The sequence below is a fragment of the Lissotriton helveticus genome, chromosome 1_1, assembly GCF_964261635.1.
Source record: "Lissotriton helveticus chromosome 1_1, aLisHel1.1, whole genome shotgun sequence".
NCBI lineage: Eukaryota > Metazoa > Chordata > Amphibia > Caudata > Salamandridae > Lissotriton > Lissotriton helveticus.
The window spans coordinates 585,215,509-585,241,939 of record NC_136057.1 but is presented as its reverse complement, the minus strand read 5'-3'; positions in this window follow the sequence as shown (position 1 = coordinate 585,241,939).

The following is a 26,431-nucleotide window of genomic DNA, read 5'->3' as shown; positions in this document are numbered from 1 at the left end:
AGAATGGGGACGATGATGGCTGATTTTAGGGATGGAGTGACAATGCCCTGAGACAGAGAGTTGTTAAGGAAAGTAAGAGGGGGTTGCACACAGATCGAGTAAATGTGTCTGAGGATGTGAGCAGGACAAGGGTCTAAAGGGGAACCTGATTTGACCAGAGGGAGAAGGGAGAGGATAGCCTCTTCGGTCAGAAGGGGGAACGAGTCAAGGCGTCCCTCGACTGGTGGACACCGGGGGTCAAGAAAAGAAGGGGAGGGGGGGATATTGGCTTTGATCTTAGAGATTTTATCGAAGAAATAAGAATTCAAGGAGTCGCATAGAGCCTGTGAAGGGGAGGGTTTGAGGGTAGTTCTATCGGAGAAGGCGAGGTCGTGGACAATGGAGAAGATTTCTCTGGGCTGGTTATTGGCAGCCAATATTTTAGAGGAGAAGTAGGCCATTTTAGTGGACAGGATAGCTTTTTTATATTGAGATAGAAGGGTAGTGTACTGAACTTTAAGGTTGGGGCAATAGTCTCGCCTCCAGACTCGCTCAGCATGACGGACTGTAAGTTTTAAGGCCTTCAATTCCTTGTTAAACCAGCGGTTGGCATCGTTCGGCCGTCTGGAGGACACTCGCCTGAGGGTGGCGACCGAGTCGCAGCCTGACAGAAGCCAGGAATTTATGGAGTCGGCTTGTGCAGAAGTTGACAGACCAAGTAAACCTGGACTGGAGGAGGAGAGTGTGGCAGACAGAGAGGCCACATCCACCCGGCTCCATGAGCGTGCCCAGATGTTTTTGGGAAGAGAGGACTTGGTGACTGGGCTAAGGTGTAGGGAAAAAGAGATCAAGAAGTGGTCAGACCAGGGACAGGGGGAGGTGGACAAGGAGACTATAGGACAGTTGAGAGACCAAATCTGATCAAGGATGTGGCCCTGAACGTGAGTAGGGGAGTGGACGTGAGAGTCAAAGTTGAGGGAACGAAGGGTGTCCGTGAATTCTTTGGAGGTAGAACATTCAGAGGGATCAGAGGGCCAAAAGTTGAAATCACCTAATACCACGATGGAGGAATTGTTGACCGCTAAGGTGGCCACAAGATCTTGAAACCCAGCGAGGAAGAGTTGGGAGGGTTGGGGGGGACGATACATGAGCACGCAGGTAAGTGGAACTTTGAGGCATAGGGAGCGGACGACTAAGAAATCTGATGAGCCAATGGAGGGAAAGGTTAGAGGCTGAAAGGGGAATTCTCTGCAGGCAATCAGGGCGACACCACCGCCTGATTTGCCGGGGGGTCGGTCGGTGCGCAGCGCGTAGTAGGTGGAGGGGAGAGCAGCTAACAAGGAAGGGAGGGAATTGTCACAGAACCAAGTCTCTGTAAGAAATAAGAGATCTGGTTTGTGCAAGTCCAGTAGGACAAAAAGTTTGTGGCAGTGCTTAACTGCTGATCGTGTGTTAAGATAGTAGATAGAGAGGGTGGTAGGCTCAGGGAGAGCAGGGGGATCGGGAGAAGGGCTGAAGGGGGGAGGGGGAGAGCAGGGCGAGAGCGAGCGAGAAGGGGAAGGGCGCAAAGCAGTTAGGCCCAGTCTGTCGATGTGCTCAGTCACAGGGACATCCACAGGCCAGGGGCCTTGGAGTTTGTAGAGTTGCGCAGAGGAGTATTTTACGACCTGGGCATGGTGGGGGGGCCCTAGGCCCGGCCGGTTGCGAACGGGCGCAGACGGGCTTGCCTTAGGCGCGCATTCGGCGCGCCATCGTCGCGCCCGCTGCGCTCGTCCGCTGCGCGGCCGAAATAGGCACATTGTTTATAGCGGGTAGGGAGGCGGCGGGGGCGTGGCCCCTGAGAAGGGGCGTGGCCTCGGGGCTCGCCGGAATGGCGTCAAGAGGTGGTATCAGTACTCAAGGCGCGGCAGCGTTAAGTCCGCTGTGCGGGGATCTCGAGGCAAGTGGTGAGTTAAAAAGGTACAGTTTATTCAAGTGACATACAAAGTTTTAAAAAGATCAAGTGACGCTCCCGGCTTCTGCCTCAGGAGGTTCGTGCAATCAATATGGCGCTTGTAGTCAGCGTCAATTTATAAGCGGCGGCGGGGGGCGTGGCCTCTGAGAAGGGGCGTGGCCTCGGGGCTCGCCGGAATGGCGTCAAGAGGTGGTATCAGTACTCAAGGCGCGGCAGCGTTAAGTCCGCTGTGCGGGGAACTCAAGGCAAGTGGTGAGTTAAAACGGTACAGTTTATTCAAGTGACATACAAAGTTTTAAAAAGATCAAGTGACGCTCCCGGCTTCCGCCTCAGGAGGTTCGTGCAATCAATATGGCGCTTGTAGTCAGCGTCAATTTATAAGCGGCGGCGGGGGGCGTGGCCTCTGAGAAGGGGCATGGCCTCGGGGCTCGCTGGAATGGCGTCAAGAGGTGGTATCAGTACTCAAGGCGCGGCAGCGTTAAGTCTGCTGTGCGGGGAACCCGAGGCAAGTGGTGAGTTAAAAAGGTACAGTTTATTCAAGTGACATACAAAGTTTTAAAAAGATCAAGTGACGCTCCCGGCTTCCGCCTCAGGAGGTTCGCGCAATCAATATGGCGCTTGTAGTCAGCGTCAATTTATAAGCGGTGGTGGGGGGCGTGGCCTCTGAGAAGGGGCGTGGCCTCGGGGCTCGCCGGAATGGCGTCAAGAGGTGGTATCAGTACTCACGGCGCGGCAGCGTTAAGTCCGCTGTGCGGGGATCTCGAGGCAAGTGGTGAGTTAAAAAGGTACAGTTTATTCAAGTGACATACAAAGTTTTAAAAAGATCAAGTGACGCTCCCGGCTTCCGCCTCAGGAGGTTCGTGCAATCCAGTGAACAGGTTGAGCCACAAACACCTGCTAGTGCAAAGCGTGGCCGAAAATAAACAGTTGATAATATGGCCTACTGCCATTGGACATTATAATCATAGATCAAAAAGTTTAAGTTGCACATTTGTGCCATTTAAACCTGCCTAGTGACAATATACAACTATGGTGTGTGGATTCAACACCTGTGTGTGTGTGTTTGCTCACTGTGAGCATTGCTGTGAAATGCTTACTGTTGCACTTTTGTTCTTTAACATACCTGGAAATATACTAAATTAAACAAAAGCTTGTGCTTTCAATATAGGTTTCAGTGTCATCACTTACTCAGAAATAGTTGCGTGTTATTTCCTCACGTCTGTATCTGCCATCACTTGGTGTTGACACTCCAGCAGATTGTGTTTCAGGCACAGCAATGTTGTCGTCACGATCCTCATAGTCTGACAACTCCACCTCAGTCCCCCTCTTCACAGCAAGATTGTGCAACATGGCACAGGCAGCAATGATCTTACAGCAGGTGATGGGGGTATACTGCCTTGCACCTCCGCTCTTGTGCAAGCATCTGAACCTGCTTTTCCAGATGCCAAATGTTCTCTCAACAACATTGCGTGTGCTCTTGTGTGCCCGGTTATATCTCCTTTGGCTGGGTGTTGAGGGGTTGAGGTAGGGGGTGAGTATGAAGGAGCGGAGGGCATATGCACTGTCTCCTAAAAGAAAATGGGTATGATTTAATCACATGCACACATGTACTGCTTACTGCAATAGGTGTTATAGGGGTCGCACACTGTGTCTTACCTAGGAGGTATCCTTCACCAAATTCACCTGCAGTCAGCCATGCATAGATGCCACTGTTTTGAAATATATAGGAGTCATGGGTACTCCCAGGGAATTTTGCCACAAGGTCAGTAATGGCAAACGTTGCATTGCAGATCACCTGCACATTGATGGTGTGGGTGGACTTCCTATTCCTGTAGATATATTCTGTGGCAGTAGGGGGACAAATGGGAATGTGCGTGCCATCAATGCAGCCAATGATATTGGGGAAACGTGCCTTCTGGTAGAAGTCTGATTTTGTGTGGACCAGTTCTGCATGGGTTGCAGGAAATGATATGTAATGCTCCATCCTCTGTAACATTGCGTCAAGGAATTTGTGGAAAAACCTTGACAGGCTGCTCTGGGTCACCCCACCTACCGCAGCAACCACACTCTGGTAGCTCCCAGAGGCAAGCAGGTGTAGGCTGCACAGCACCTGCACATGGGGAGGAATAGCGTGTGCCCTTGGGGTAGTGTGCTCCAACAGTGGGTGGAGGTCCCTGATGAGGTCAGTGATAGTGTCTGGGGCCAACCTGTACCTCTGGAGTATCTCTGCCTCTGTGAACATGAACAGGGTTATCCTCTGTCTGTAGACCTGCTCCTCTCTCTGCCATTCCCTCTCCCCTTCCTCCTGTAGCCTTAGCCCTCTTGCAATCACATAAAATGCCGCCATTGTGCAAGAAGAATTGCATTTTGGGTCAATTTTTATAGGTTGCACCTGTTTACCACCTGATTCCAATCCATGGTAAATACCGACTCTTAAATACCGAATTTCAAGCAAAATCGGTATTTCAGAGCTTCCCTACATCTCAATATCCATTTTTACCACTTCTTATTTACCGATTGGGTAATTTACCGATTCGGTAAATTTACTGATTCGGTAAATATTACCGATTCGGTAATATTTCCGATTCGGTATTTTACCGATTCGGTAACTTTACCGATTCGGTAAATTTACCGATTCGAATGATTTTCGGTCTCCTACATCCCGAATGCTAAATACCGGTCAGTAACGGGCGAAAATACCGATTTTCGGCCGTTACCGACCGGTAAAGGCCTTCCTACATCTGGCCCCCAGTCTCCAATTTTGAAATCATGAGTATAATTGCACCCTTTTGTATCAACGTTCATCGTCGCGCCCGCTGCGCTCGTCCGCTGCGCGGCCGAAATAGGCACATTGTTTATAGCGGGTAGGGAGGCGGCGGGGGCGTGGCCCCTGAGAAGGGGCGTGGCCTCGGGGCTCGCCGGAATGGCGTCAAGAGGTGGTATCAGTACTCAAGGCGCGGCAGCGTTAAGTCCGCTGTGCGGGGATCTCGAGGCAAGTGGTGAGTTAAAAAGGTACAGTTTATTCAAGTGACATACAAAGTTTTAAAAAGATCAAGTGACGCTCCCGGCTTCTGCCTCAGGAGGTTCGTGCAATCAATATGGCGCTTGTAGTCAGCGTCAATTTATAAGCGGCGGCGGGGGGCGTGGCCTCTGAGAAGGGGCATGGCCTCGGGGCTCGCTGGAATGGCGTCAAGAGGTGGTATCAGTACTCAAGGCGCGGCAGCGTTAAGTCTGCTGTGCGGGGAACCCGAGGCAAGTGGTGAGTTAAAAAGGTACAGTTTATTCAAGTGACATACAAAGTTTTAAAAAGATCAAGTGACGCTCCCGGCTTCCGCCTCAGGAGGTTCGCGCAATCAATATGGCGCTTGTAGTCAGCGTCAATTTATAAGCGGTGGTGGGGGGCGTGGCCTCTGAGAAGGGGCGTGGCCTCGGGGCTCGCCGGAATGGCGTCAAGAGGTGGTATCAGTACTCACGGCGCGGCAGCGTTAAGTCCGCTGTGCGGGGATCTCGAGGCAAGTGGTGAGTTAAAAAGGTACAGTTTATTCAAGTGACATACAAAGTTTTAAAAAGATCAAGTGACGCTCCCGGCTTCCGCCTCAGGAGGTTCGTGCAATCCAGTGAACAGGTTGAGCCACAAACACCTGCTAGTGCAAAGCGTGGCCGAAAATAAACAGTTGATAATATGGCCTACTGCCATTGGACATTATAATCATAGATCAAAAAGTTTAAGTTGCACATTTGTGCCATTTAAACCTGCCTAGTGACAATATACAACTATGGTGTGTGGATTCAACACCTGTGTGTGTGTGTTTGCTCACTGTGAGCATTGCTGTGAAATGCTTACTGTTGCACTTTTGTTCTTTAACATACCTGGAAATATACTAAATTAAACAAAAGCTTGTGCTTTCAATATAGGTTTCAGTGTCATCACTTACTCAGAAATAGTTGCGTGTTATTTCCTCACGTCTGTATCTGCCATCACTTGGTGTTGACACTCCAGCAGATTGTGTTTCAGGCACAGCAATGTTGTCGTCACGATCCTCATAGTCTGACAACTCCACCTCAGTCCCCCTCTTCACAGCAAGATTGTGCAACATGGCACAGGCAGCAATGATCTTACAGCAGGTGATGGGGGTATACTGCCTTGCACCTCCGCTCTTGTGCAAGCATCTGAACCTGCTTTTCCAGATGCCAAATGTTCTCTCAACAACATTGCGTGTGCTCTTGTGTGCCCGGTTATATCTCCTTTGGCTGGGTGTTGAGGGGTTGAGGTAGGGGGTGAGTATGAAGGAGCGGAGGGCATATGCACTGTCTCCTAAAAGAAAATGGGTATGATTTAATCACATGCACACATGTACTGCTTACTGCAATAGGTGTTATAGGGGTCGCACACTGTGTCTTACCTAGGAGGTATCCTTCACCAAATTCACCTGCAGTCAGCCATGCATAGATGCCACTGTTTTGAAATATATAGGAGTCATGGGTACTCCCAGGGAATTTTGCCACAAGGTCAGTAATGGCAAACTTTGCATTGCAGATCACCTGCACATTGATGGTGTGGGTGGACTTCCTATTCCTGTAGATATATTCTGTGGCAGTAGGGGGACAAATGGGAATGTGCGTGCCATCAATGCAGCCAATGATATTGGGGAAACGTGCCTTCTGGTAGAAGTCTGATTTTGTGTGGACCAGTTCTGCATGGGTTGCAGGAAATGATATGTAATGCTCCATCCTCTGTAACATTGCGTCAAGGAATTTGTGGAAAAACCTTGACAGGCTGCTCTGGGTCACCCCACCTACCGCAGCAACCACACTCTGGTAGCTCCCAGAGGCAAGCAGGTGTAGGCTGCACAGCACCTGCACATGGGGAGGAATAGCGTGTGCCCTTGGGGTAGTGTGCTCCAACAGTGGGTGGAGGTCCCTGATGAGGTCAGTGATAGTGTCTGGGGCCAACCTGTACCTCTGGAGTATCTCTGCCTCTGTGAACATGAACAGGGTTATCCTCTGTCTGTAGACCTGCTCCTCTCTCTGCCATTCCCTCTCCCCTTCCTCCTGTAGCCTTAGCCCTCTTGCAATCACATAAAATGCCGCCATTGTGCAAGAAGAATTGCATTTTGGGTCAATTTTTATAGGTTGCACCTGTTTACCACCTGATTCCAATCCATGGTAAATACCGACTCTTAAATACCGAATTTCAAGCAAAATCGGTATTTCAGAGCTTCCCTACATCTCAATATCCATTTTTACCACTTCTTATTTACCGATTGGGTAATTTACCGATTCGGTAAATTTACTGATTCGGTAAATATTACCGATTCGGTAATATTTCCGATTCGGTATTTTACCGATTCGGTAACTTTACCGATTCGGTAAATTTACCGATTCGAATGATTTTCGGTCTCCTACATCCCGAATGCTAAATACCGGTCAGTAACGGGCGAAAATACCGATTTTCGGCCGTTACCGACCGGTAAAGGCCTTCCTACATCTGGCCCCCAGTCTCCAATTTTGAAATCATGAGTATAATTGCACCCTTTTGTATCAACGTTCCTCTTTTGCACAGATTGTTGAATTGCAACATTTTTAAGCATGTTTTGTTTATCTTTGCAAACCAAACACAAATTATCATTCTTTCTCAACATTTTAAGCCAAGAAGGACAAAGTGTTCCATTAGGATCTCTCTTTTTAAGAAGCCTAAAGGGAGAAACTCCAGTTGAGGTAAGAGGAGTAGTAAGATATGACCAAATCTTCTTTTTTAAAAATATGTCTACAGGTTCATTAACAGATATAGCTGATTGAATGCCTTCTTTAATAAACCTGTTCATCCGTTCCACTAAGCCATTTGCCGAAGGAGAATATAAAGCAACCTTTAAATGTTTTTTGGCATGAGCAGACAAAATGTTCTCCATCATGTGACGTGAAATGTGAACAGTTATCTGTGACTAACTCTCTTGGAAATCCCTCAGAAAGAAAAATCCTTGAGAGAAAGTTCATCACATAAGAAGAGCTGGGAGAGGAACAAAATTCAAACTCCACCCATTTTGAAAAATAGTCTACTCAGACTAAAATGTATTTCTTGTCATTAGAAAGTACATCAAACGGTCCTGCAAAATCTAGGGCTAGTTTCATCCAAGCCTCTTCTGGAACTGAAAAGTTATGCAATGGTGTTTACATGGTTTTCCAGTGTTTATCAGATAATAGGCATGTCTCACAAGAATGTATCCAATTAGTAACATCTGATTCCAACCCAGGCCACCAAAAATTTCTTTCAACCTCCTAGCAATGGCACCTATTCCTAAATGCCTCTCATGTGCTATTTTAAAAATTCTCATGCATAACGATGTGGGAGGTACAGCCAAATCACCACGCACGACTAAACCTTCAATCAGAGAGAGTTCTTGATTTACTTGTGCAAAAGATTTTTAAGGGGATGGTAGAGAGGGTGCTTTAGACCAACCAGATACAATCATATTTTTGACTGCCAAAAGAGTGGAATCCTCTTGAGAAGCTTTAAGCCAATCTTCTTGAGTAATATGGGGTAAATTGGTAATAAAATCTTCAACAGAAGCCACTACACATTCCACATCATCAAACCTGGAAGATGAAGAATTATCCTCCAATGACAACCTGGATAGACAGTCTGCCCTTGCATTACGACCTCCTGTAATATATTTTATAATGAAGTTATACTCATGCAAGCGTGAGAGTAATCTGACTAATCTTGAGGAAGCTTTTCCTATACCATTCCTGTTCAATAAGTGTATTATGGTCAGAAAAAATGTCATATTGCGTGCTCCAAATCAAAGTTATAAATTTCTCCTCAGGCCACTTACATGCCAATGCTTCCCTCTCAATTGTACTGTAGTTGGACTCTGCAAGAGAGAGTGATCTTGAAGAAAAAGCCACTGTTTTCTCCTTACCATTGATCCATTGGCAAAGAACTGCTACTAGACGTTTTTGACTTGAATCAACAGATAAAATACATTTATGCCCAGGAGAAAATGGAGACAGTGCAGGAGCTTGAAGAATAAGCTTTTTAACTAGTTCAAAAGCCTGTTGTGCTTCATTGCCCCATGAGAAATGTGTATTGTTTTTCAACAAAACACGTAGAGGTTGAACCACATGAGCATAATTAGAGATAAATCTAGAGTAATACTACGTCATACCCAAAAATGATCTGAGAAGATCCTTATTTTTGGGCACAACAACCTCATCTATGGCTTTTGTGAGGAAAAATTTGGGACAATCCCAGAAGCCAAGATGGTATGACCTAGATAGTCAAATGATTCCACCATAAATTTACATTTATCAGTGCCCAAAGTGACTCCAAATTCTTTGAACTTATGAAGAACTCTCTTTAAAGTGGATATGTGATCATCTCTGTCTTTTGAATAAATCAAAACATCATCCCGATAGGCTTGTACTGATCCAATACCTGCTAACATATGGTCCATGAACCTTTGAAAAACGCTTGCCGCCGAGGCTAAACCAAAAGGCAGTTTAAGGTACTTATATGCCCCAAAAGGTGTGATAAATGTGGTGAGATCAGTGGAAGAAGTGGCTAAAGGTATCTGATGATACGCTGACCTCAAGTCAAGAATGGTAAAACAAGTGGCACCAGCAATATTAGATAATAAGTCCTGAATTTTTGGTAAGGGATGACAATCCACTATTATATTTTTGTTAAGTGTGCGCAAGTCAGCACATTTGTCTTTTTTTCTTACTATCACAATGGGACTAACCCATTATGATGATTCAGTACTTATTATGATACCTTCACTGACAGGTTTGTCAAGTAAAACCGTAAGGTCATTTCTAACACTCAGGGGAATGGGTCTAACCTTGTGCGCAATAGGAATTGCATTGTCTTTTAACTTAATGAGATGCTCTACCTTTGTAATTTCGCCTATTCTTGAGGTAAAAACTTCAGGAAATTCATTAAACATGGTTGTAGCAATATTTGCAGCATTAGGCAGATTAGAACCAGAAACAGAAGAAATAGAAATATCAGTAGTAACTTGAATAGGATTACCGGAGCCAGGAACCAATTTTAAACCCATCTTTGCTAGGTCCTGCCATCCAATAATATGCTTACCTTTGTGAGCTACGTACACCTAAGTATACATTTTCCGTTCTAAACAAGTAATGAATTCAGTAAAATAACCAGACATTTCAATGGTGTGACCACCATACGCCTTAGGAATGATATCTAAAGCTTGTAAAGGTTTCTTGAAGGCCCAACGCTCTTCAAAAAGGGTATCTGAAACAATAGGGACTGGTGCTCCAGAATCAGCCATCATGTCGATTTTAACATCACCAATGATAACTTCACATAAAGGTTCCTTGACTTTTTGATCAGAAAGAGTTAAATCTTGAGTGTCAATGGAAAGCATTAATCTCTCAAGATTGTCAGAGAGTGTATGATTATTTTCAACATTTATATTCTCTAAACCTTCCTCAGTATCTATGGTACTGACTCTTACAATTTTCTTGGCCCATTTTACCACATTTAGTACAGTTTTTACCTAATGCTAGGCAAACACGACTATCACCTAAATGTGACTTTGAACCACACCTGTAACAGAATGAATTAATTTTTTTCTGTTTCTGTTGGAAAGGTTTGACAAATTTCGACCTGTAAGAAATATTGTTAATAGGAGAATCATGTTAACAGGAGAGATATTCTCATTACTTAAACATTTTGAAGTAATAATAGATCTTTCTATGCCTTTTGCAATGTCAATGACCTCAGATAAGGATGGGTCTCTACAGCTGAGTATCCTCTCTTGAATCTTCTTGTGAAAGCAGCTGTAGACAAATTGATCCCTTATGTAATAGTCTAAGTGTGCCCCAAAGTTACAATCCGAAGCTAGGTTTCTCAGTACGGAAATATAATCTTCAACAGATTAATCTGAATTTTGTTTCCTTTTCATGAAGTTGAATCTCTCCAACATTATGCTTGGTTGTTCCAAGTAGTTTTTGGCTAACCTGTTGACAGCATCAGAATATACATTCCAACCATCTCCCTCGCCAGGGGGTGGAATAGTAACTGGTAAATTATTGAAAGTTTCACAACCAGCACTACCTAGAAAGTTGTAAAGAATGGCTAGCTTGCACTTAGGCGAATAAGCTTCCGCATCTATAGCCACCAAGTAATTTTCAAAGGATTTAAACCATAGTTTCCAAGGTTCTTTTGGTTTGCCTTGTCTTGGAAGGAAATGATCTAATTGAAAAATTTGCGGAGTAGCCATTTAAAAGACAGTACTTGTAATTATGCTGGGAATATTATAATAAACTAGTCAGTTGCGATGGCAGAGGTGATAAATTATGTTTGAGCACAATTAAAATCAATAAACTGTTGCACGCATATAGAGCGTGTTAAAGTGCCTTTATAAGTAATAAATCTCAAACAGCGTGTTTAAAAGCTTACAGTTATTGTCCCAAAGTATTCCTTCTTTGAATCACAGAGATCGTGCTCCGGTAAACAATGCTAATAAGAAAGTGCACGAGTGAATCCAATCAGATTTTTTTTAAATTGTAGAGGGGAGTGGTTTAGTGCGTGAACCAAAAGGGAGAGGTTAGCACAAAATCCGGAACTCCCCCTATGAGAGGCGCGTCACTGAAGGATGTCCAACACTAATCCGGAAACCCACCTTACAAGCCAAGATATGCAGCGTCAGTAGCGTGATTTCCTTAGCGGGACAGAAGAAATGAAATTCCCCAGCCGATACACAGACGGAGAGTTGCTGCTGGACGTGGAGAATCTCTGCTGCGAGTGACAAAAGAGGCGCAATCTTTGTGGTGTTGAAGAAAACTGAGGTAAATCGTCGCCAAATGAAAAGTTGAAGTCTTCCTCATGTAAATAAATCCATTACGAACGAATAAAGAAGTTTCTTGAAATTTATTTGTTAATAATAAGAGTCACCACAGGAGTACGTCCTTCCTCTCTGTAGTCCAAGCGGAATCGGTTTCAAGATACCGTTCGTACTGAAGAGAGAAGGTTACAGGCACGAGAATGCATTTTTAATTAAAGCTCATTTTAAAAGATAATTAGACACCATGCGCACCTAACAGCAAGTGTGCGCATGCTGAAAATCACATGAAAACTATGACATTACGTGAACTCAACAGGAGTGTGTGGAGCACGTGAACATGTATGCACGTGAACATGAATACTATGTATTATAAACATGAATGCTATGTATTACACCCTCTAACAACATTAGAGTTTGCCAGTAAAGAAACTATCACTGAATCGCAGACCAACGGGAACTACCCTCTATACTACTTAAAGATAATTCAAGCCATTTCAATTAAGTTTCATTTTCATATCAATTCCTTTATGCCCCGGGGGGCAGAGGCATACAAAAGACAGAACCCAATTACAGAATTGTCAAGCACTTTGATCTCGTTTCATTTACGCCAAACAAAGATCGACATAGCCAATAGGTCTGGGTTATAACAGCTTCCATCCAGGCAGTCATATGTACCCACCTATGCACCCAGTTATTTAACCTTGTACTCATGCATCTGTTTATCCATATTTTGACTCTTGTATTCACCCACTCACCAACCCACAACATCACACACACAAAATCACCAATCAATGAAGCGGACTAATGGCTGCGCTGCTAGCTTGTGAGGGATGTGACGGTGCTTCCTGTAGTGTGTGAAGGATGTCAGAGTGCTGACTCTGGATTGAGAATACTCTGTAAGGGGTATGAATGGGCTCTTGGTAGTGTGAGACTGCTAGTGTGTGAAGGGTGTGACAGTGCTGTCAGTAGTGTCAGACGGCTACTGTGTAAGAGATGTGAATGCTGTCAGAAGTGTGTGACTACTAATTTGTGAGGGGTGTAAGACTACTTCTGTAATATGTGACTGCTATTCTGATTGCTGTGGGAGTGCTGTTGGTAGTCCAAGACTGCTAGTATGCGAGGGGTGTAGGAATGCACCCTTTCATTTGTAAATGCTAGTCTGTGAGGGGAGGCAGAGTGCTACTGGTATTTAGTGTGTTTTTCTTTTCTGCCATAAAGGCTTTAAAAGTGCCATGCTTATTTTCTTTGAGGCCATGACTGAGAACATGCTGTGTACTTATTCAACAATGGGTGGTAAAAAAGCTTTACTCTTGAAACTGTGCTTCAGATATCATCCCTAAGCAGAGTTCGCCTCCTCAGAGTCTTTACCTACTGAGGCTGCCGAAATAGTTCCTTATATGGGACATCCAAGGTTTGGACTCAGTCTTTAAGAGATACCCTCCTATCTGAGGACACGCAAAGTTCAAATAATGTTTTTAGAAGAAACACACATGGATAGATTCGAAGAGGTTAGTCTGAAGTGGATTTGAGGGAATAATTATTTTACCTAACCTATTTGAGATTCGCTAGATGGACACTTATGTGAGTGATTCCAGAAGTCCCCTTTGACCTGCCCAAAGTGCTCATAGTGCCAGAGTATAGATACATAAAGATGGAGGGCAATTAAGATGCAAAAGATCTGTTTCTGGTGAATGCATACACCTCATATTATAGCCAGATGGGATTTTTATGGCGTCTGATCATGCATCTGCAGATGCCAAATATATGCTGAGGAGAGCTCAACTGAGTGTTATGTCCAGGAAGTGACAAACCCTATCTATTAATATCTGGTTTGCCAATAATAACACTAACTAAAGAATTTCGAGTCTAGTTGGGTAACTGGAATTTGCTTGATGTCTGGAGAATGATTGGGTGGGTTTTTATGTACTAGGAAGAGTGTGAGCATGTTTACAGATGCTCCATACTTGTCCAAAACATTGTCTGATCACGATATTTTGTTAACAGTGATGTCTTCTTGGAACCTTTAGGACTCTGAATATTAGAGGATACAGTACCCAAGTGTTTTGTTAGGAGTTAAGTATGACCATATTGTTTCTGGCATTAGTGTTCCACTAGGAATCTCATTCTAAAGTGGGACGCATTTAAAGTTGTAATGAGAGGTCATGCCATTAAAACAGCGTATGGAATGAAAAATAACCCTCAACGAGAGACTAGCCAGTATGAATGGGAATTCGTTTCTGTTAGACCTGTCTGGCCCTTTGCGTAGTCCCTCCTATTATTTATTTATTTTGTCCCCTTCTTGCCCCTCATGCCTTTATTTATTTTTGTGTCCACTAGATTTTTCAAGGTGTTGGCCTAGGGGATAGGTGCCCTTTTTCCTTCATAATTCTTCACCTCAGTCCTAGGTGCCTTTCCTGACAGGAATTCACTGAGAGTCACAAAATGGTGGCTACCAACTGTCCCAACTGCCATATCCTAGCATGCCCCATAGGTTAACATTAGGCCTTCCAGAACTTTCTGGACCCTACTGGACCCTGTGTGGACAGGCTATATAAGGGCAGAGGTCAGGAAGCCATTTTGTGCAGTCCAGTTAAGTAGAGGAGAGAGGCAGTGGGTGTGAGGAGGAGGACGCGCTAGAAGGAGTTAGTTGGTCTGTGGGATTGACAACACCTTTCAGAAGACGATCCCCCTCTTGCTCCTGACCAAACCCTCCCATCCTTCTGCCTTTATTTGTGGTAACCGGTGCAACTGTGGCATTTGGCCCCCCCTTTTTTAGCCTTTGTCCCTCATCCTCATTCTACCAACTTCAGTCTGGGAACTGGCTCCCAACCTTCCTTTTTGAGGTCCCAGCCTACCGGGGCTCAGAAGAGACGACCCAGGCGAGTTCTGTCTTCCCACGCCGCCGGAGTGTCCCTGAGCCGGAGGCGCGAGTGGGCGTTGACGGGACAGGACTGTAGGACCGAGGGAAGTGGCGCTGCTCATTGCGCAAGCCCAGCGGTGCATCTGGAGGTGAGGCGGGCGGGGAAGCGGCGAAGCACTGATCCCCCGTGCAAGGTCGGAAGTGGTGTGTTGAACTCCACAGGAGGGAGGTGGCGCCAGCCGAAACACTGCTCTCCCGCGCCTGCGCTGCCGTGGCTTGGCTCGGGAGAGGGCCGTAGGATTCCTGCGAGTGATCGCCACTCCAGGCTCCCCAGCGATTCCATCTCCTAGTGAGGGCGGGGGCGAAGGAACAGCTCCCGACCCAGGGGAAACGAGGCTCTAGCCCCGCAGCCTGCAGGGAAACAAGTAAGGTGCGGTGAAAGGGGGGAAGTGGAACAGGAGCCGGGGAAACCGCAAAGGCCCTGGGGAGGAGTTCCGTCACAGCCATCACCTCAGAAGTAACTGTTGGAGGTTCCCTGTTCCGATATAGCCATCGGTTTACTCTACCATTGACTCTGACAGGGGAAAGGAGGTCTATTCAGCCATCAAACGGAAATAGAAGCTTAGAGGGATAAACGCAGCAGAGATTTGCCAAAGTGTGGGGAAGTGTCCGAAGACATTGAGGTTGCTGAGAACTGTGGGTGGAGGAGAGGAGTACATGTATACACTCTGAGTTACCTGCAAATAAGTGATAACAGAGCTGTTATGAAGCAAGGGTGAGCTGGAAGACTTCCAGAGTTTTGTGAACCTGTCACTCCTAAAGCTCAGTCTGAACTAGTTGTATTCTTCAAGAGTAATCGTTCTGGTGGAGTAACCAGGAGTCCCCAGCTTGGGATATAAAATCCATCACTGTAAATGGGCTATTAGAGTCGGTAAAAGAAGTATTAAACAGGAATAATTCTCTGCTGGGGGTGGAAATTTTGCTGATGGAGTACTTTGAATGTTACTGAGTATGTAGAAAAAGTTGATAAAACTGCTCAGTGTATCTGATTGTATACTATTGAGAAAAAGAAACCTACAGTCATACTATTTTTATAAACAAGCTCGTATTTTTACACAAAGATTGGTGTAGCGTCATTTTTGAGTGGAATTGCCTGATGTTACAGCTGGGTGGTTTGCAACCTTCACACATGTGCCTCTGTTGATATTGCCTTACCCTAGGCCAGGCTACCCTAAGTGACCTGACAACATTAGGTTCCAACATATTGGTGTCTAGCGGTGGGATCTTGACTGTGGTTGCGACTATTCTGCAGTAACTAAGTGTAATCCACTAGCCTACACCTGGAGTTTTCTCCTGGCGGCCTTCCTAATTTTTACTTTTGCTTTTTCCAAATTAATTCCTGGTGGTGGGGTGGAGGTAGCTTCAGGTTGCCCTTGCAACTCTATTCTTTTTGTGTGTTTAGCCTTGTGTTGCCTTTTGCAAAATGGAATTTGCACTGGAAAAACTGGACACTTATTCATTGGCCCAGCTAAAAGATTTCTGTCAACAAATGGGAGTGTTCTTTAAGCGTGGTGCCAAGAAGGGGGAACTCCAGACCAGTTTGAGGGCTTGGGTGGAAGCGCACAGTGAAGAGAAGGAGGAGGATGGGGAGAAAGACCGGGGCACGGTCATAGGGGTAGAGGGATTGTTCCATCCAGAGGTGGGAAACCTACTCCCCGAACCAATGACCTCTTCTAGGAGGGGCAATAGTGTCTCCGGGGGAAGCTTGACCGAAGCGGAGCTCACAGACAGGAGGGAAAAAAGGAAGCTGAAGTGGGAGTTAGCCAGATTAGAACAGGAGAAGGAAGAGCGGAGAATGGCTCATGAATTCAAACTAAAAGAGTTAGAACTCCAGGCCCTGCAACGGGGACCCTTTCCAACTCCAAATGGTGGCAGCGAAACCAGAGAACCAACCAGGGAGTCCAGACCCTACCTGCCTAAGGATATAATTGCCAGCTATAGTCAGGGGGATGATATAGCCAAATGGCTGGCTGCCTATGAGGTCTCCTTAAGAGCCCATGGGATCCAGGAAAAACACTGGGGGGGTGGGTTGTATAAGTGTATGCCTCCCACTGGTCGAGACACCTTGTTAGCTTTAGAGCCAGAGGAGCAGACTAACTACCCCCCCATGAAGCTAGCATTGATCAGGAAGTTTGGGCTAACCCCAGAAAAGTATCGCCAGAAGTTCAGGGGGAGCCACAAGTTAAGCACCCAGAACTGGGTGGACTTTCTAGATTATGCAAGGAAGGCATTGGAGGGCTGGGTACAGGGCAGTGAGGTGAAAGATTATGAGGGGTTGTATGATCTTTTTTTGAAAGAGCATCTACTCGAGAAATGTTTTCCCGAGCTGCGCCAACACCTGGTGGACAGCAAGCTGACCAACCCCCGGAAGCTTGCAGAGGAGGCAGACATCTGGGCAAGTGGGGACTGGAGGGGATTCCCAAAAGGCCGGACAGGGCGCCCCTCAGAAGAAGGAGGGGGGAGACAAAAAGCGGGAGTTCTCTAGAGGTCCCCAAAACAGTTTCCAGGGAAAGGGAACAGGTTTCACCCCTAAGGCTAACCCGCCCAGAAACCCTCATCCTGGCCAAAGCCAGCAGCCAAGCGTTGTCCACTGCTTCGAGTGTGGTGGTGTTGGACATTATAAGGGAGATGTCAGTTGCCCAAAGAGACCACCCCCTCCCACCGGAGGAAAAGCCCCGGGAGTAGCTAGTGTAGCGCTTGGGGAGGAGTTGCCCTTAGATAAGGGGGGTGAGTGGGTGGGTGTCACCTTAGTGTCCCTGGGAGAACGGGAGATGGTTCCTAAGATCCAGGTGCCCCCAAATACTGTTAAGTATGGACAATGGATCACCATCAATGGCCAGAGAGGGGAGGCTCTGAGAGATACAGGAGCCAGTATGACTATGGTGAGAAGTCAGCTGGTGTCTCCAGAGCAGGTGGTTCCCAATGTACTCCACCCCGCCGCGATGGCTGACGGCAGAATGGGCCACTATCCCGTGGCTGAGGTTCCCTTTGAGTGGGAAGGGGTTGCAGGTTCACTTCGAGTTGCCGTAAGCCCTACCGTGCCAGTTGATTGTCTGCTGGGGAATGATATGGAGCATAATGCTTGGAGAGAGGTGGAATACCGGACGCATTCTGCAATGCTGGGTACACCTGACTGGGCCTGTGTAAGCACAAGGTCTGCGACTGCCCGGAGAGGGAGTTCGCCTGGGTTGGAGCCTGGAACAATGGCCCAACCCGCTGCCAAAAAGGGACAGACCCGAAGACAGGAGAAGCCTGCTTCGGCTTCCACACCCCATGTGACAGATCGGCTGCCTGCGGTGGTGGACCAGGAGTCCATGGAGGGGGAAGTAGTTTCTCTGGAGGACCTGCCCATCCCTGCTGAGTGGCATGTGGAGGGAGGGCCTACCAGAGAGGAGTTCTGTAAGGGCCAGAAGGAGTGCCCTACCCTTGAGGGACTGAGGCGACAGGCTAAAGCCCAGGCAGCAGGGGACGTTGCGGGACACTACCACATTTACTGGGAGGATGGACTCCTCTACAGTGAACCCAAGGTACCCTTACCTGGTTCATCAAGGGCCTTGGTAGTCCCGCAACGGTACCGAGCCTTTCTGCTGGAATTGGCTCATGCAATACCCTTGGCAGGACACTTAGGTCAGGGCAAGACCTTTGCTCGGCTTGTCCCCCACTTTTACTGGCCTCAGATGAAAGTGGCGTCCAACACTTACTGTCGGACATGTGTATCCTGCCAGGCCAGTGGGAAAACAGGGGTGAAGCTGAAAGCTCCCCTGGAACCACTTCCAGTCGTTAGCACCCCCTTTGAAAGGGTGGGCATCGACATTGTAGGGCCATTGGATCCACCAACAACAGCTGGTCACAGGTTTATCCTGGTTCTGGTGGATCATGCCACATGGTACCCAGAGGCAATTCCTCTGAGGACTGTCACTGCACCTGTGGTGGCTAGGGCCCTGATGGGGATCTTTACCCGAGTGGGATTCCCCAAGGAAGTTGTGTCCGACAGGGGGACCAACTTTATGTCAGCGTACATGCGGGCAATGTGGAAGGAGTGTGGAGTGACCTACCGGTTCACCACTCCCTATCACCCCCAGTCCAATGGACTGGTCGAAAGGTTCAACAAGACCTTGAAGGGCATGATCAGAAGTCTGCCTGAAAGCCTGCGGAGGAAGTGGGACGTCCTCCTACCCTGTTTGCTATTCTCCTACAGGGAAGTGCCACAGAAGGGAGTGGGCTTCAGCCCTTTTGAGCTTCTGTATGGGCACCCTGTATGCGGTCCTCTCAGCCTGGTGAAGGATGGATGGGAAAAGTCTCCCAGGAAACCCCCCCAGGATGTGGTGAGCTACATGCTGGCCTTCAGGAGCCAAATGGCGAAGTTGTGGAAGCAAGCTTCTGACAACTTGGAGGCCAGCCAGGCAGTGATGAAGGAGTGGTATGACCACAACGCTCACCAGGTGGAATTGGAGCCTGGCCAGAAAGTGTGGGTGATAGAGCCTGGAGAGCTAAGTGCCCTCCAGGATCGCTGGACAGGCCCCTTTGAGGTGTTGGAAAAGAAGGGTAAGGCCACATACCTGGTGGACCTTAAGACCCCTCGACAGCCCCTACGGGTGCTACATGCTAACCGACTCAAACCCCACCATGAGAGGCCCGAGGTCATCTTAATGATGGTGACTGATGGGGGAGAGGAAGCGGAAAGCGAACCTCTCCCAGACTTGTTCTTGTCTCAAGAAAAGGATGGGTCAGTGGAGGGAGTGATTCTCTCTCCAACCCTAACTCCTGAACAGCGGGAGGACTGTCGCCAGATACTGGAGCAATATTCTACGCTGTTCTCCCTTGTCCCGGGAAGGACTCACCTGTATACCCATGATGTGGACACAGGGGACAGCCCACCAGTGAAGTCAAAGACCTACCGGCTGTCCGACAAGGTGAAGGCTAGCATCCATGGTGAGGTTGCCAAGATGCTGGAGCTAGGAGTTATTGAACCTTCCAGCAGCCCCTGGTCCAGTCCGGTGGTTCTAGTGCCAAAGGCAGCTCCACCAGGCACCACTCCAGAACTGAGGTTCTGTGTGGATTACCGGGGACTGAACTCAGTCACCAAGACTGATGCTCATCCGATCCCTGGGGCGGATGAATTGATTGACCGGCTGGGAGCTGCCCAATATCTGAGTACCTTTGACCTCACTTCAGGGTACTGGCAGATCTCCCTTACAGACGGAGCAAAAGAAAGGTCAGCTTTCTCCACGCCTGAGGGACACTTCCAGTTCTGCGTGATGCCCTTTGGGCTCAAGAACGCCCCTGCCACTTTTCAGCGGCTGGTGAACCAGGTCCTCTCCGGAATGGAGGGTTTCTCCGCTGCTTATCTGGATGACATTGCTGTCTTCAGTAGCAGTTGGGAGGACCATTTGCAACATTTGCAAGCAGTTCTCCAGGCCCTGAAACAAGCTGGATTGACAATCAAGGCCAGCAAATGTCAAATTGGGCAGGAGTCGGTTGTGTACCTTGGACACTTGGTGGGAAGGGGGACAGTGCAGCCCCTGCAGGCAAAGATTGAGGCAATCATGGCCTGGGAACCCCCCAAGACACAGACTGAGGTCCGAGCTTTCCTGGGCCTCACAGGCTATTACCGTCGCTTTGTGAAGGGGTATGGCACTATTGTAGTGCCCCTCACAGAGCTCACCTCAAAGAAACAACCTCAACGGGTAATTTGGACAGAGGCTTGTCAGCAAGCTTTTGAAAAACTGAAGCAGGCAATGTGTGCAGCACCGGTCCTGAGGGCCCCAGACTTCGCCAAGGAGTTCATTGTCCAGACAGATGCATCACAACATGGCATTGGGGCAGTGTTATCGCCACTGAATGAAGAGGGCCTGGATCAGCCTGTAGTCTTCCTATCCAGGAGGCTGCTTCCCCGGGAACAGAAGTGGAGTGCAATTGAGAGGGAAGCTTTTGCGGTGGTGTGGGCTCTGAAGAAGTTGCGGCCATATCTGTTTGGCTCGCACTTCCTGGTTCAGACTGACCACCGACCCCTTCGTTGGCTGATGCAGATGAAGGGGGGAAAATCCCAAGTTGCTGAGATGGTCCATCTCCCTACAGGGAAGGGACTTCCGGGTGGAACATCGGCCTGGAGTGGACCACGCCAATGCAGACGGTCTCTCCAGGTATTTCCGCCTTAGTGATGAGGACTCCCAAAGGGTTGGGTAGCTCTCCCCACTTTCAGCTGGGGGGGACGCGTGTTAGACCTGTCTGGCCGTTTGCGTAGTCCCTCCTATTATTTATTTATTTTGTCCCCTTCTTGCCCCTCATGCCTTTATTTATTTTTGTGTCCACTAGATTTTTCAAGGTGTTGGCCTAGGGGATAGGTGCCCTTTTTCCTTCATAATTCTTCACCTCACTCCTAGGTGCCTTTCCTGACAGGAATTCACTGAGAGTCACAAAATGGTGGCTACCAACTGTCCCAACTGCCATATCCTAGCATGCCCCATAGGTTAACATTAGGCCTTCCAGAACTTTCTGGACCCTACTGGACCCTGTGTGGACAGGCTATATAAGGGCAGAGGTCAGGAAGCCATTTTGTGCAGTCCAGTTAAGTAGAGGAGAGAGGCAGTGGGTGTGAGGAGGAGGACGCGCTAGAAGGAGTTAGTTGGTCTGTGAGATTGACAACACCTTTCAGAAGACGTTCCCCCTCTTGCTCCTGACCAAACCCTCCCATCGGTCTGCCTTTATTTGTGGTAACCGGTGCAACTGCGGCATTTGGCCCCCCCTTTTTAGCCTTTGTCCCTCATCCTCATTCTACCAACTTCAGTCTGGGAACTGGCTCCCAACCTTCCTTTTTGAGGTCCCAGCCTACCGGGGCTCAGAAGAGACGACCCAGGCGAGTTCTGTCTTCCCACGCCGCCGGAGTGTCCCTGAGCCAGAGGCGCGAGTGGGCGTTGACGGGACAGGACTGTAGGACCGAGGGAAGTGGCGCTGCTCATTGCGCAAGCCCAGCGGTGCATCTGGAGGTGAGGCGGGCGGGGAAGCGGTGAAGCACTGATCCCCCGCGCAAGGTCGGAAGTGGTGTGTTGAACTCCACACGAGGGAGGTGGCGCCAGCCGAAACACTGCTCTCCCGCGCCTGCGCTGCCGTGGCTTGGCTCGGGAGAGGGCCGTAGGATTCCTGCGAGTGATCGCGACTACAGGCTCCCCAGCGATTCCATCTCCTGGTGAGGGCGGGGGCGAAGGAACAGCTCCCGACCCAGGGGAAACGAAGCTCTAGCCCCGCAACCTGCAGGGAAACAGGTAAGGTGCGGTGAAAGGGGGGAAGTGGAACAGGAGCCGGGGAAACCGCAAAGGCCCTGGGGAGGAGTTCCGTCACAGCCATCACCTCAGAAGTAACTGTTGGAGGTTCCCTGTTCCGATATAGCCATCGGTTTACTCTACCATTGACTCTGACAGGGGAAAGGAGGTCTATTCAGCCATCAAACGGAAATAGAAGCTTAGAGGGATAAACGCAGCAGAGATTTGCCAAAGTGTGGGGAAGTGTCCGAAGACATTGAGGTTGCTGAGAACTGTGGGTGGAGGAGAGGAGTGCATGTATACACTCTGAGTTACCTGCAAATAAGTGATAACAGAGCTGTTATGAAGCAAGGGTGAGCTGGAAGACTTCCAGAGTTTTGTGAACCTGTCACTCCTAAAGCTCAGTCTGAACTAGTTGTATTCTTCAAGAGTAATCGTTCTGGTGGAGTAACCAGGAGTCCCCAGCTTGGGATATAAAATCCATCACTGTAAATGGGCTATTAGAGTCGGTAAAAGAAGTATTAAACAGGAATAATTCTCTGCTGGGGGTGGAAATTTTGCTGATGGAGTACTTTGAATGTTACTGAGTATGTAGAAAAAGTTGATAAAACTGCTCAGTGTATCTGATTGTATACTATTGAGAAAAAGAAACCTACAGTCATACTATTTTTATAAACAAGCTCGTATTTTTACACAAAGATTGGTGTAGCGTCATTTTTGAGTGGAATTGCCTGATGTTACAGCTGGGTGGTTTGCAACCTTCACACATGTGCCTCTGTTGATATTGCCTTACCCTAGGCCAGGCTACCCTAAGTGACCTGACAACATTAGGTTCCAACATATTGGTGTCTAGCGGTGGGATCTTGACTGTGGTTGCGACTATTCTGCAGTAACTAAGTGTAATCCACTAGCCTACACCTGGAGTTTTCTCCTGGCGGCCTTCCTAATTTTTACTTTTGCTTTTTCCAAATTAATTCCTGGTGGTGGGGTGGAGGTAGCTTCAGGTTGCCCTTGCAACTCTATTCTTTTTGTGTGTTTAGCCTTGTGTTGCCTTTTGCAAAATGGAATTTGCACTGGAAAAACTGGACACTTATTCATTGGCCCAGCTAAAAGATTTCTGTCAACAAATGGGAGTGTTCTTTAAGCGTGGTGCCAAGAAGGGGGAACTCCAGACCAGTTTGAGGGCTTGGGTGGAAGCGCACAGTGAAGAGAAGGAGGAGGATGGGGAGAAAGACCGGGGCACGGTCATAGGGGTAGAGGGATTGTTCCATCCAGAGGTGGGAAACCTACTCCCCGAACCAATGACCTCTTCTAGGAGGGGCAATAGTGTCTCCGGGGGAAGCTTGACCGAAGCGGAGCTCACAGACAGGAGGGAAAAAAGGAAGCTGAAGTGGGAGTTAGCCAGATTAGAACAGGAGAAGGAAGAGCGGAGAATGGCTCATGAATTCAAACTAAAAGAGTTAGAACTCCAGGCCCTGCAACGGGGACCCTTTCCAACTCCAAATGGTGGCAGCGAAACCAGAGAACCAACCAGGGAGTCCAGACCCTACCTGCCTAAGGATATAATTGCCAGCTATAGTCAGGGGGATGATATAGCCAAATGGCTGGCTGCCTATGAGGTCTCCTTAAGAGCCCATGGGATCCAGGAAAAACACTGGGGGGGGTGGGTTGTATAAGTGTATGCCTCCCACTGGTCGAGACACCTTGTTAGCTTTAGAGCCAGAGGAGCAGACTAACTACCCCCCCATGAAGCTAGCATTGATCAGGAAGTTTGGGCTAACCCCAGAAAAGTATCGCCAGAAGTTCAGGGGGAGCCACAAGTTAAGCACCCAGAACTGGGTGGACTTTCTAGATTATGCAAGGAAGGCATTGGAGGGCTGGGTACAGGGCAGTGAGGTGAAGGATTATGAGGGGTTGTATGATCTTTTTTTGAAAGAGCATCTACTCGAGAAATGTTTTCCCGAGCTGCGCCAACACCTGGTGGACAGCAAGCTGACCAACCCCCGGAAGCTTGCAGAGGAGGCAGACATCTGGGCAAGTGGGGACTGGAGGGGATTCCCAAAAGGCCGGACAGGGCGCCCCTCAGAAGAAGGAGGGGGGAGACAAAAAGCGGGAGTTCTCTAGAGGTCCCCAAAACAGTTTCCAGGGAAAGGGAACAGGTTTCACCCCTAAGGCTAACCCGCCCAGAAACCCTCATCCTGGCCAAAGCCAGCAGCCAAGCATTGTCCACTGCTTCGAGTGTGGTGGTGTTGGACATTATAAGGGAGATGTCAGTTGCCCAAAGAGACCACCCCCTCCCACCGGAGGAAAAGCCCCGGGAGTAGCTAGTGTAGCGCTTGGGGAGGAGTTGCCCTTAGATAAGGGGGGTGAGTGGGTGGGTGTCACCTTAGTGTCCCTGGGAGAACGGGAGATGGTTCCTAAGATCCAGGTGCCCCCAAATACTGTTAAGTATGGACAATGGATCACCATCAATGGCCAGAGAGGGGAGGCTCTGAGAGATACAGGAGCCAGTATGACTATGGTGAGAAGTCAGCTGGTGTCTCCAGAGCAGGTGGTTCCCAATGTACTCCACCCCGCCGCGATGGCTGACGGCAGAATGGGCCACTATCCCGTGGCTGAGGTTCCCTTTGAGTGGGAAGGGGTTGCAGGTTCACTTCGAGTTGCCGTAAGCCCTACTGTGCCAGTTGATTGTCTGCTGGGGAATGATATGGAGCATAATGCTTGGAGAGAGGTGGAATACCGGACGCATTCTGCAATGCTGGGTACACCTGACTGGGCCTGTGTAAGCACAAGGTCTGCGACTGCCCGGAGAGGGAGTTCGCCTGGGTTGGAGCCTGGAACAATGGCCCAACCCGCTGCCAAAAAGGGACAGACCCGAAGACAGGAGAAGCCTGCTTCGGCTTCCACACCCCATGTGACAGATCGGCTGCCTGCGGTGGTGGACCAGGAGTCCATGGAGGGGGAAGTAGTTTCTCTGGAGGACCTGCCCATCCCTGCTGAGTGGCATGTGGAGGGAGGGCCTACCAGAGAGGAGTTCTGTAAGGGCCAGAAGGAGTGCCCTACCCTTGAGGGACTGAGGTGACAGGCTAAAGCCCAGGCAGCAGGGGACGTTGCGGGACACTACCACATTTACTGGGAGGATGGACTCCTCTACAGTGAACCCAAGGTACCCTTACCTGGTTCATCAAGGGCCTTGGTAGTCCCGCAACGGTACCGAGCCTTTCTGCTGGAATTGGCTCATGCAATACCCTTGGCAGGACACTTAGGTCAGGACAAGACCTTTGCTCGGCTTGTCCCCCACTTTTACTGGCCTCAGATGAAAGTGGCGTCCAACACTTACTGTCGGACATGTGTATCCTGCCAGGCCAGTGGGAAAACAGGGGTGAAGCTGAAAGCTCCCCTGGAACCACTTCCAGTCGTTAGCACCCCCTTTGAAAGGGTGGGCATCGACATTGTAGGGCCATTGGATCCACCAACAACAGCTGGTCACAGGTTTATCCTGGTTCTGGTGGATCATGCCACACGGTACCCAGAGGCAATTCCTCTGAGGACTGTCACTGCACCTGTGGTGGCTAGGGCCCTGATGGGGATCTTTACCCGAGTGGGATTCCCCAAGGAAGTTGTGTCCGACAGGGGGACCAACTTTATGTCAGCGTACATGCGGGCAATGTGGAAGGAGTGTGGAGTGACCTACCGGTTCACCACTCCCTATCACCCCCAGTCCAATGGACTGGTCGAAAGGTTCAACAAGACCTTGAAGGGCATGATCAGAAGTCTGCCTGAAAGCCTGCGGAGGAAGTGGGACGTCCTCCTACCCTGTTTGCTATTCTTCTACAGGGAAGTGCCACAGAAGGGAGTGGGCTTCAGCCCTTTTGAGCTTCTGTATGGGCACCCTGTATGCGGTCCTCTCAGCCTGGTGAAGGATGGATGGGAAAAGTCTCCCAGGAAACCCCCCCAGGATGTGGTGAGCTACATGCTGGCCTTCAGGAGCCAAATGGCGAAGTTGTGGAAGCAAGCTTCTGACAACTTGGAGGCCAGCCAGGCAGTGATGAAGGAGTGGTATGACCACAACGCTCACCAGGTGGAATTGGAGCCTGGCCAGAAAGTGTGGGTGATAGAGCCTGGAGAGCTAAGTGCCCTCCAGGATCGCTGGACAGGCCCCTTTGAGGTGTTGGAAAAGAAGGGTAAGGCCACATACCTGGTGGACCTTAAGACCCCTCGACAGCCCCTACGGGTGCTACATGCTAACCGACTCAAACCCCACCATGAGAGGCCCGAGGTCATCTTAATGATGGTGACTGATGGGGAGAGGAAGCGGAAAGCGAACCTCTCCCAGACTTGTTCTTGTCTCAAGAAAAGGATGGGTCAGTGGAGGGAGGGATTCTCTCTCCAACCCTAACTCCTGAACAGCGGGAGGACTGTCGCCAGATACTGGAGCAATATTCTACGCTGTTCTCCCTTGTCCCGGGAAGGACTCACCTGTATACCCATGATGTGGACACAG